Genomic DNA, 12,053 nt, shown 5'->3' on the forward strand with positions numbered 1-12,053 from the left:
ATTCCCTTAAGCTCTTATTTCTTTAACTTTCTTTGGAATTATTTTGTTCTTTTTTACTTACTTGAAGCTAAAACTGCAATTATTGTTTTAAGACATTCTCAATTTTAAAATGAGCACTTGGTGCTGTAAATTTCTCTTTAAGGATTGCTTTGATGCATCCCAGAACTTTTCATATGTTGTATTTTGTTTGTAAATAATTCATTGTTGGAGGTTTATTTCCCATGAGATCTACTCTTGTATTCAAAAACTGTATAGCAGTACATCATTTAATTTCCACGTTTGGAAATTTACCTGTTGTCATTCTGTTATTTCTAGTTTGACTCCATTTTTTTCTAGTTTGACTCCATTATGGAAAGAGAACATACTATGTATGGTATTATTTTAAATATGGTGAGGTTTATTTTAACCAAGGATATGGCCTATTTGTGAGTGTTCCATAAGCATGTAACAAGAATACATATCCTACAAGTATCTGAAGGGGTGTGCTGTGTTAATTAAGATGCTGATTGGTTATACCCTTGCTGATACCCTAGCTCATCATTTCTGTTTGAAAGAAGGGCCCTGAGGATTCCCATTATAATTGTAGATTTATCCATTTTTCCTTTGAGTTCTGTTGACTGTTGTTCAATATATTTGTAAGCTCTGTTGTCTGGCGCACACACATTTAGAATTATGCCTTCTTGGGGGGTTGCAGCAAGATGGCAGAGAAGTAGGGAGCTGCCTACTTCCTCACCAGCCTATATCTCTAAAGCCAGGAAAGACTGAAGTCATAAGACACTGAACCGCAATAATCTGGGAGGAAAAGAGACAGAATCCACTAAGAAGGTAGCCTCATAGGTGCATGACTGTGACGTGGGGAAGATAAAAATGTTCTAGGACCTGAAGGCTGGAGGGGAGGGAGCTCCCACTGCAGAGAGCTGTGGAGAGACAAGGGGAAGAGAAAGACCAGTTGAAACTGCTATAAACTGTCTCTGGAGAAGAGAAAGACCTTGGCCCTGGACAGAGAGGGGTTCTATCAACCCATCAGTAACCACAGGGTGTTGACAGATATTTTTTCTCTAGCTGTGGCACGTTCCTTGGGCTAGGTGTACCGATTGCACGCGGCGCCAGGAGAAACTGCTCCCCTACTCCCCCTGCTTGATCCTCCTCTAAGAAGCCACCCACGCTCCTGGGTACATATCATTAAAGTACAGGTACTAAGATCTGGAAACAAGGCGGAACTTGGGAAATATAATGCAGCCCACCTTGGCTACGCCCACACACTGAAAGACTGGACCCAAAAGAGTGAGTTGGGACACATGGTTGGAGAAGGGACTTGGGCACCGCCATTTTTCTACCCATAACCAACAAGGTGAAGCCTCAGGGAGGGGCCCAGGGGACCGGCACTGGAGTTGAGACCTGCCTACACAAAATTACACCCATCCACACTGGAGAGGTGCTTCCCCCAATCCCTCTTCCCATCCCCCCCGCCCCCACAGACCAGGCAAGATCAATACTGATGCATTGCTGTGATGCATTAACTCTAGAGCAATTTTTGCTATTCAGCTATATTTTCCCTTATCTCATTCTTACCTCTCCCCTCTGCTGGCCTGGGCACTCTGGTCATTAGTTTGCTTAAGCAGTCACACTTAATCCATTCTGTTAATGCATATTCTATACCTCCATTGCTACCTTCGTGTCTCTCTCTCTCTCTCTCTCTCTCTCTCTCTCTCTCTCTCTCTCTGGAATAATCAGACTATATAGTTTCTACAGATAACATTATCTTGTATTTTTTTTCCTCGTCTCCAACCATATTCTCCTCTTTCTCTCTTTTAATTAAGCCTTTTAGTCTCTCTGCCTGGTCAATGTTCAATTTTGCTTCCTCCCCTCCCTACCCCTATCACTTCTCTCTTTGTATATGCTCTTCCATCAGCACTGCATCCATCCTGCTCTTTATTTGTAGCTGGGATTTCAGGTTTTATGCTTTTAGACTGTCCTTTGTCTTTTGTTGTTTTTATCCCTTCCCCCCTTTTTGCTTTTTACCCTTCTGGTTTGCTTGTTTGTTTGACTTGTCTGTATGTTTATGTGCATTTGTTCCCTGTGTGTTTGTCTGTCTGTTTTCCTTTTCAGGGCTACCTCAAGAAAAAAGCCAAAGTACACATAGTGAAGAGACCCAAATATCACTGAGTAGGGAAATAAAATAACCAAAGTCACAACAAGAGAGACCAAGGGACACCATTAAAAAAACACTTCCTGACTGGACAGGTCTTGGATAGTCAATGAACCTTATTTAATATAGCAATACTGACAAGTGCAGAGAGTATAACAAGCTTTTAAAACTGAAAAGAGACAGAAAGCTAGCCAAAATGACAAAACAGAAAACTCTTCCCTAAAGAAATGTCAGGAACATGACACAGCTACAAAATTGGTCAAAACATATATAAGCAACATAAGTGAGCAATAATTTAAAATAAATGTCATAAAATTAATTGCTTGGCTGGAAAAAGGCAGGAAAGATACCAGAGAAACTATTGCTACCAAGACTATGGACCTAAAAAATAGTTGTGATGAATTAAAAAATGCTATAAATAAAGTACATAATAAAATGGAGGAGGCCACTACATGGATTGAAGAGGCAGGATAATAGATGAATGAAAAGACACAATTATAGAAAAAAAGGAAGCTGACAAAAAGGGAGATATATTGATCCAGGAGCACCAAAGGAGAATTCGAAAACTGAGTGATGCAATCAAACAGAATAATATCCATTTCATAGGAATTCCTGAAGAAGAAGAAAGAGAAAAAGGCACTGAAGGGGTACTTGAACAAATTAAAGCCCGAAATTTCCCCAATCTGGGAAAGGAAACAGACATTGAAATCCAAGAGGCACAGAGAACTCCCCTCAAATGTAACATGAATCAAACTTTGGCATGGCATATTGTAGTGAAACTGGCAAAATATAAGGATAAAGAGAGAATTCTGAAAGCAGCTAGGGATAAAAGGGCCCTAACATACAAAGGGGCACCTATCAGAGTGGTTACAGACCTATCTACAAAAACTTGACAGGCCAGAAAGGAAATGGCAGGAAATCTTCAATGTGATGAATGGAAAAAATATGCAGCCAAGAATCCTTTATCCAGCAAGCATGTCATTCAGAATAGAAGGAGAGATAAAGGTTTTCCCAAACAAACAAAAATTGAAAGAATTCATCACCACTAAAGCAACATTACAAGAAATCCTAAGAGATTCTATGTGAGAAATGTTGCAAGGAATACAAAGTACCAGAGACACCACTACAAGCATTGACCCTACAGAGAACACAATGACTCTAAACCCATATTTTTCAAAAATAACACTGAATGTAAATGGACTAAGTGCACCAATAAAAAGACAAAGGATAGCAGAATGGATAGAAAAACAAAATCCATATCTTTGCTCTCTACAAGAGACTTATTTGAGACCTAAAGACCCTTCAAATTGAAAGTAAGGGGATGGAGAAATATCTATCATGTGAGTAGAAGTCAAAAGAAGGCTGGAGTAGCCACACTTATATTGGACAAACTGAACCTAAAGTCAGGGCAGTAACAAGAGATGAAGAAGGGCATTACATAATAATTACAGGGTCTATCCATCAAGAAGACTTAATAATTGTAAACATGTACACACCAAATTCATAAGCACCCAAAAACATAAAACAGTTAATCACAAACATAAATAATCTTATTGATAAGAATGTGCAAATTATAGGGGACTTTAATACTCCACTTACAGCAATGGATAGATCAACCACAAAATCACTAAGGTAACAATGAACCTGAATGACACATTGGACCACATGGATTTGACAGATATATTTAGAACTCTACATACTGAGGCTATGGAATTCACTTTCTTCTCGAGGGCACATGATACATTCTCCAAAATAGATCACATACTGGGGCACAAAGCGGACCACAATAAATAAAAGAGAACTGAGATCATACCATGCACACTTGTAGATCACAATGCTATGAATCTTGAAATAAACCACAGGAAAAAGTCTGGAAAACCTCCAAAAGCATGGAGGTCAAAGAACACCCATAAAGGACGATTAGGCCAATCAGCAAATTAGAGAAGAAATTAAAAAATATATGGAAACAAACAAAAATCCAAACTCTTTGGATTGCAGCAAAGGCAGGCCAAAGAAGAAAATACATTACAATGCAGGCCTATTTCAAGAAACAAGAAAAAGTAAAAATACTAAAACTAACAGCACACATAAAGGAGCTAGGACAACAGCAAGAGCACCCCAAAGCCAGCAGAAGAAGAGAAATAATAAAGATCAGAAAAGAAATAAACAATATAGAATCCCAAAAAAGCAGTTGACCAGATCAATGAAACCAAGAGTCAGTTTTTTGAAAATATAAACAAAATTGATAAAACCTCCAGACAGACATCAAAAAGGAAAAGAGAGAGCACCCAAATAGAAAAAATCATGAAGGAAAATGGGTCTATTAAAACGAATCCCTCAGAAATACAAGAAATTAGCAGGAAATACTATGAAAAAATTATATGCCAACAAACTGGACAATCTAAAAGAAATGGACACATTCTTAAACACACATGCACTACCAAAATTCAAATGAAAAGAGAGAAAAAAGCAAAAAAGGGAACTACACTCCAATATCCTTAATAAATACAGATGCAACAATCCTCAACAGGATACTAGCAAATCAAATTCAATAATATATAAAAAGAATTATCCACTATGATCAAGTGGGATTCATTTCTGAGTTACAGGGCTGGTTCAATATTTACAAATCCTTCAATGTGATACGTCATGTTAACAAAAGAAAAGATAAAAACCATATGATCCTGTCAATAGATGCACAAAAAGTATCTGGCAAAATACAGTATCTTTATAATGATCTGAAAGAAGGTAAGGAAAGAAGGAACTTACTTATATATCATAAAAGTCATCTATGAGAAGTCCAGAGCTAGTATCATCCTCATTGGGGGAAAACTGAGGGCTTTCCCCCGGAGATCAGGAATATGACAGAGATGTCCACTCTCACCACTGTTGTTTAACACAGTGCTGGAAGTCCTAGCATCAGCAATCAGACAACAAAAGGAAATAAAGGCATCATAATTGGCAAAGACAAAGTCAATCTTTCACTTTTCGCAGATGACATGATACTGTACATAGAAAACCTGACTGACTTCACCAGAAGTTGACTAGAACTGATCCATGAATTCAGCAAACCTTCAGGGTGCAAAATCAACGTACAGAAATCAGTTGCATTTTTATACACCAATAATGAAGCATCAGAAAATCAAGAAACTGACTTCATTCACAATTGCACACACACACACACACACACACACACACACACACACAGACAAACATAAAAAACCTAAGAATAAACATAACCAAAGATGTAAAAGACCTGTACAATGAAAACTATAGAAAACTTATGAAAGAAATTGAAGAAGACAAAGAAATGGAAAAATATTCTGTGCTCATGGATCGGACAAATAAACATTGTTAAAGTGTTATTATTACCCAAAGCAATCTACACATTCAATGCAATCCCAATCAAAATTGCACCAACATTCTTCCCAAAGCTAGAACGAACAATCTTAAAATTTGTATGTAACCACAAAAGACCCCAAAGAGCAAAAGCAATATTGAAGAAGAAAACCAAAATGGGACGCATCACAATTTCTGTAGCCTCTACTACAAAGCTGTCATCATCAAGAGAGTATAGTATTAGCACAAAAACAGACACATGGACCAATGAAATAGAATAGAGAGCCCAGAAATGGACCCACAAATGTATGGCCAATTAATCTTTGACAAAGCAGGAAAGAGTATCCAATGGAAAAAAGACAGCCTCTTTAAAAGGTGGTGCTGGGAGAACATGCAGAAGAATAAAACTAGACCACTTTCTTACACCATACACAAAAATAAACTCAAAATGGTTGAAGGACCTGAATGTGAGACAGGAAACCATCAAAACCCTAGAGTAGAAAGCAGGAAATAGCCTCCCTGACCTCAGCCACAGCAATTTCTTACTCAACATATCTCCAAAGGCAAGGGAATCAAGAACAAAAATGAAGTATTGGGACCTCATCAAGATAAAACGCTTCTGCACTATAAAGGAAACAACCAAAAAAACTAACAGGCAACCGACATGAGAAAAGATAATTGCAAATAATATATATCAGATAAAGGGCTAATATCCAAAATCTATAAGGAACTCACCAAATTCCACACCCAAAAAACAATCCAGTGAAGCAATGGGCAGAAGACATAAATAGACACTTCTCCAAAAAGGACATCCAGATGGCCAACAGATACATGAAACAGTCTTCAGCTTCACTCATCATCAAGGAAATACAAATCAAAACCACACTGCGATACCACCTCACACCAGTCAGAGTGGTTAAAATGAACAAATCAGATTATATATACTGGCAAGGATGTGGAGAAACGGGCACCCTCCTACACTGTTGGTGAGAATGTAAACTGGTGCAGCCGCTCTGGAAAACAGTTTGGAGGTTCCTCAAAAAACTATCCATAGAACTCCCTTATGACCCAGCAATAGCACTGCTAGAGATTTACCCAAGGGATACAGAAGCGCTGATGCATATGAGCACATGTACCCCAATGTTCATAGCAGCACTTCCAACAATAGCCAATCATGGAAAGAGCCTAAATGCCCATCAACTGATTGAATGGATCCAGAAGATGTGGTTTATATATACAATGGAGTATTACATGCAAACAAGAAAGAATGAAATCTGGCCATTCTTCATCTAGGGATTGGGTATTCTTTTAAATTTTTTTAATGTTTTATTTATTTTTGATAGAGAGAGAGACAGAGCATGAGAGGGGGAGGAGCAGAGAGAGAAGGAGCACAGAACCAGAAGCAGGCTCCAGGCTCTGAGCTAGCTGTCAGCACAGAGCCTGATGCGGGGCTTGAACCCACAATCGTGATATCTGACCTGAGCCAAAGTCAGAGGCTTAACCGACTGAGCCACCCAGGTGGCCTGGGATTGGGTATTCTTAATAATATCAAAGAAATGCAGAAATTCATTGAGTTTTAGGTTGGCTAAAGTAGAAACTGCTAAGATTCTATGTGTTTATGATATCAAGTTGAAGACAAAGTATATGATTTTATTATCATTATGGGATTTTTGATTACCAATGTTGTAAACATAAGGCTTCTCTCATTATTAATAACATGCACTTTTGGGGGACTAATATATGATAAGTGGTTCTTAATTGTCAAGTTTTTTCTAAATGTTTTGTGAATCTCTTTTCATATTCAAAGGACTTCTTGGAGATTAGATATTATTAATTCAATTTTTAGAAGATTAAAGTAAGATTCTGAGAAGTAAAACAATCTGCCTGCAGTATTTCCTTTGTTCCCCTTGAAAGGTGGAGTCTTATTCTTGTTTTCCCAACCCGCTTCTCTTTCCTCTCGTACTTTGCTTCCATATCTCCCACCCTCCTGATATTTTCTTACCTTAAACAGCTTAGCATTCTCCACTTCCCTCCTGCTCCCCTATCCTGTGTTGTCCCAAATTATGTACTTAGGCTCCAATTTTCCAGATTGAAAGCCATACTTTTGAGCAAAGTAATTTCCTGAAGTAAACTCTATCTTTTCATTAAATGTTCCCTGATTTTTCCCACACTCTGTGGTATCCATTTAGAGTAATGTTTATAAGATTGGTAAATATAATTCAATGTGTGGGAAAATAATTGTTTTGATTAATTTGCCTCAACTAACTGAAAGGTTCTCATTTGAAGTATTATGCCTACATCACTGTGTGTGTATTGTTTTTGTTTTTATTTTATAGATAAACCTTAGGTTATGTATACCTCTTAAAAATCATATTTAATAATTACCAGTACTATCAAGATGAGCTGCTTAAGAAATGTAACACAATTAGCTAATAAGATCAGTGAGGTGATAAATTGGTCAGTCATAGATGAAATATTTGACAACTATCCTCGAAAGAGCAGAAGTTATTTTCCAAAATCATGTCAGTTCTAACACGGTCATGGTCTCATGGAATAAGATCTGAAAGCTCAAAAGTACCTTTGAAATGATGAAGCTGAGGCTTCTCACTCAAGGACTGCAGATCATTCTCAGGGCAAGGCTGAAGTATATCAGGTTCTATTCAACATTTCTCCAAACATGGAAAATGGACATAAACTCTAACCCATGATTTTTCAAATTTTATGGGGAAAAGCACAATATTGCTCAATAATTGCTATAAAAAGTCCAGCAATTCATTAAATACGAAGCAATAAAAGTTAATTTTGTATGGTTTTTATAGCTTTATGAACAGAGTTTATTATTTGCCTGAAGCAATCTTAAAGTCAATAGAGAAAAGGAAAAGGGAAGTCTAGGCATATTCTCTACATACGTGAAATCTTAGTTTATCCTCCTCTCATTCCTACTCTTCTCCCTCCCTCTAACTTCTTGCCCTTGGCCTCTGGTCTTTTTCTCGGTTTTGTCTTCTCTGTCTCTCTCTGTCACTCTCACTGCAAACAACAATTCCAGTGAAATTCAGTCAGCACTTCAGTGATATTGTGCCATTTGGAATTAATTTTTAAAAAAGCTCCGAGTGAACATCATTAATTACCTTAATTAACTAAGCGTGCATTAAAATCTCACTTTGCGCAAGTGTGCTAGGCACTGGAGGTCACCTGGAAATATAAGATGCAACTCAGCTCTAAACATAGGAGAGAAGATAGCATATATTTATCACTCTAAGACACAGCAGAATATGAAAATAAAAATGATTTTAAAGGAAATCAAAGTATTATGTAGCAAGTTGAGTAATTAATAGCAATTTGTATTTCAAGTATTTGAATTTTCATGCACATTACTCACTGTATGCCTATAATTCAGGCAAAGCTAAATGCTGTCCTTATATTTAATTTCTCCTTATAATTTTTTATTCCAGAAGCATTTTATATCAGAAGCATTAAAAATATTGCACTTATTAAGTTCTATAATACTTCCCAACTAGAAGAGAATGACAAAACTGTCACCAACGGAAAATATATTTAAAAAGTCACAGAAAAAAAAAAGGAAAGGAAGGAAAGGTGGAAGGAAGGGAAAGAGGGAGGGGAAAAGAAAAAAAAGGAAGGAACAGGAAAGGGAAAGGAACAATTTTTTTAGCCCCAAAACCAGCCAGCATGGGCTACTCCTTGCTGTGGCCATTCTGGATATGGTAGCTGAATAGACAAAATAAGACACTACTGCACCTTAACTTTGACATGTTAGGCATATGATACACCTTGGTTTCAACTATGCTCCTAATTAACTCACTTGAAAAGGTCTTAAATAATACTTTTGCCTATTTTTTCCCTCTTAACACCCCCAAAGTAGTTTATTTTGTTGGTACAGAGTTAAATTCCAAGCAAATAATCCAAAGGCTTAATCTAGTCTTCTAGCTCAGCTAACATAAAAATATTCCCAAACCAATCTACTAAAGAAAAAAAATCCAAATACTCAATTTAAGCTAATTATATGCTCATTTAAGACAAAATATGATAAGCAAAAATAAATTTTCTTATATGTACTTCAAAAGATCTTGAGTTGTGGTTGGGAGTTTTTCTGGCTAAAATATGATTATCCAAAATAAATAGTCTCTAGAGCTGGCTTGACCAAATTTGGTTTTACTAAATTTGAAAATATTTTACATGCTGCCTGTTATATTCCTACTGATTAAAAAGCTGAAAATTAATACTGAATATTAATCTTAATACTGAATTCCATGAGTTATTTGATTTGTACATAGAAATTATTTTCAATTTTAATAGATTGATATTTGACATTTATACTTAGTTTTCAATAAAAATCTGTTTGATTTTATCTTATGATGGGGCCTGATATGATAAATATAAAAAACAAAGAGCTTGAGATTTTTTTTAAAAAAATGCTACATTAAAATAAATAAAAACCTCTATTACTTCCTTCTAATAGTTTTAGGATTCTAAGAGGCTCCGAACTTTGCTATAGTAATTTTTTATAAGTGGTATTATTTAATATTACTTACTCCTGGTGAAATTATGTTATTCTAAGCTTTATTAATTCTAGCATAATTATTTTATTTAGAAGATGAAGGAAACTGACTTCTGTATAAAATAATAAAAGAAAAGCAAATATACCTTTTTGTAAAATCTAAATAAAATAATAAGGAATTATTATAGCACCATGTTTGAAAGTAATTCCTACAAAAATGTATACTAATGATAGGAAACATGAGAGATATATATGTACATGGGTTTCAATGCCTGAGAAAAATGAAAATAAATTCAAAATTGTAGTATATATTTATTTCTTAAGCATAGACAATCCCTGTTCTGGTGATTTTTTTAAAAACAAAGAGAAGGTGGAGAATAAGAATGGTAGGATTAAAAAGATTCTTATATTTTTTATTAGTATTATATCTAGAGTTATTTGATGTTCTTAAATATTTATATTTAATATTCCCATGAAGTAGTTTTTAAAATGCAATAAACAATTTATCTCTTGCTGTGAGGGATATATAACTGAATACAATAATGGTTCTATACACTAAGATTTAAATTATTTGTTGTTTTACAAAAAACAATATGGTTCAATATTTAGGCAATGCTCTTGATTCATATTTTAAGCCCTTACTTCAACATTTGACTAAAATTAATTCTGAGTCCAGTAACACTATAATAACATTTAGTGTCAATCATTTAAAAATTGTTCTGTGTCATAAGGGAGAAAAGCTATTATCAGGCCTAAGAATTAGTAAAAGTGTCAGGCAAGTAAATAACCTGTCATATAGCTGTTAATACTGATTCATCTCTGAAGCATCGTCCCTTTCATAAATGAAGAAGAAATGTAGAGGCCAATGAGAGCAGCAAACATTCATGAAATACGCAAGGGCAGCCTAGCCAGGTCCTTATCCAAATTTCACTGATGCTGCTCTGTGAACAAGCTTAGCACAAAGAAACCAAGTAACAAGAAAAAGAAAAAAGAAAAAAACGAACTGTCCTACCAGCAGGGGTATTTGTTTTGTTAAACAAAGAGTAAGTAGATACATAGGGAGAGGGAAAATTTTAAAGAAAATCTGTTTTTCAATGGCAACTCTACACAATTATCTTTTTCTACTGATAAAGTTTAATTTGTAAAATCATGTATAATTTGTAAATGGTATACTATCACATGGATGCACTTAAATTCAACTATTAAGAGCTATATTTAAGAATTCTAGTTAAGTTCACTGTGGTTTTGTATACCTGGAAAGTCTTTATCTGCAGCTTTTGTAATATATCTAACTGATGGTTCCTGAAATAAGTAACAAGCATCAACCAACCCAATGCAGTGATACAGCTCTCTGAGAAGTCAGTCAACAAGGAAAAGTGAGTAAAAGAGTGACCACTGACGAGCTGTCTGTGCAGTATTAGAGAAGCCCAAACAGTGTTTTTAAAGTATGTTTTTCAGAATTGGTCCCTGGCTTCAGAATTTAAATTTAAAACCCAAGCATGTCATTACAATATAACAAACAAACATAAAACTGTATCTGAATTTTTGTGTTAAAAGCTTTCTAGCCAAATGCAAAATATACAAGAATGTAAGTAAATAGACATAAGCTACTACTTGCTTCCAATACTGAAGATGGTGACTACTTCACAATTTTTAGAGACTGCTGCGTTTGCTCTCAGAGCTGTTCTTGGTCTTGCCACACATTCCATACATGCTGCTAAATAAAGTGGTACAGTTCCTCAGCAGCCTGTTCTGGAGGAAAAGGCTTAGGTTCTAAACTCAACTATCAATTATATTACAGGCACTCGGGGTGCCTGGGTGGCTCAGTCAGTTAAGCAGTGACTTCGGCTCAGGTCATGATCTCACAGTTTGTGGTTTCGAGCCCTGCGTCAGGCTCTGTGCTGACAGCTCAAAGCCTGGAGCCTGCTTCACATCCTGGGTCTCCCTCTCTCTCTGATCCTCCCCTGCTCACACTCTGTGTCTCTCTCTCTCTCTCTCTCTCTCTCTCTCTCTCTCTCTCTCTCTCTCTCTCAAAAATAAATAAAAATT

At 36.1% G+C, this 12,053-nt stretch overlaps 1 pseudogene; it reads right to left on the reverse strand.

Annotated features, from left to right (window-relative positions):
* The window catches only part of LOC115274841, a 47,035-nt pseudogene that overhangs the window by 34,260 nt on the left and 722 nt on the right, over positions 1-12,053 (reverse strand).

Source organism: Suricata suricatta, chromosome 2 (genome assembly GCF_006229205.1).
Source record: "Suricata suricatta isolate VVHF042 chromosome 2, meerkat_22Aug2017_6uvM2_HiC, whole genome shotgun sequence".
In the NCBI taxonomy this organism is placed as follows: domain Eukaryota; kingdom Metazoa; phylum Chordata; class Mammalia; order Carnivora; family Herpestidae; genus Suricata; species Suricata suricatta.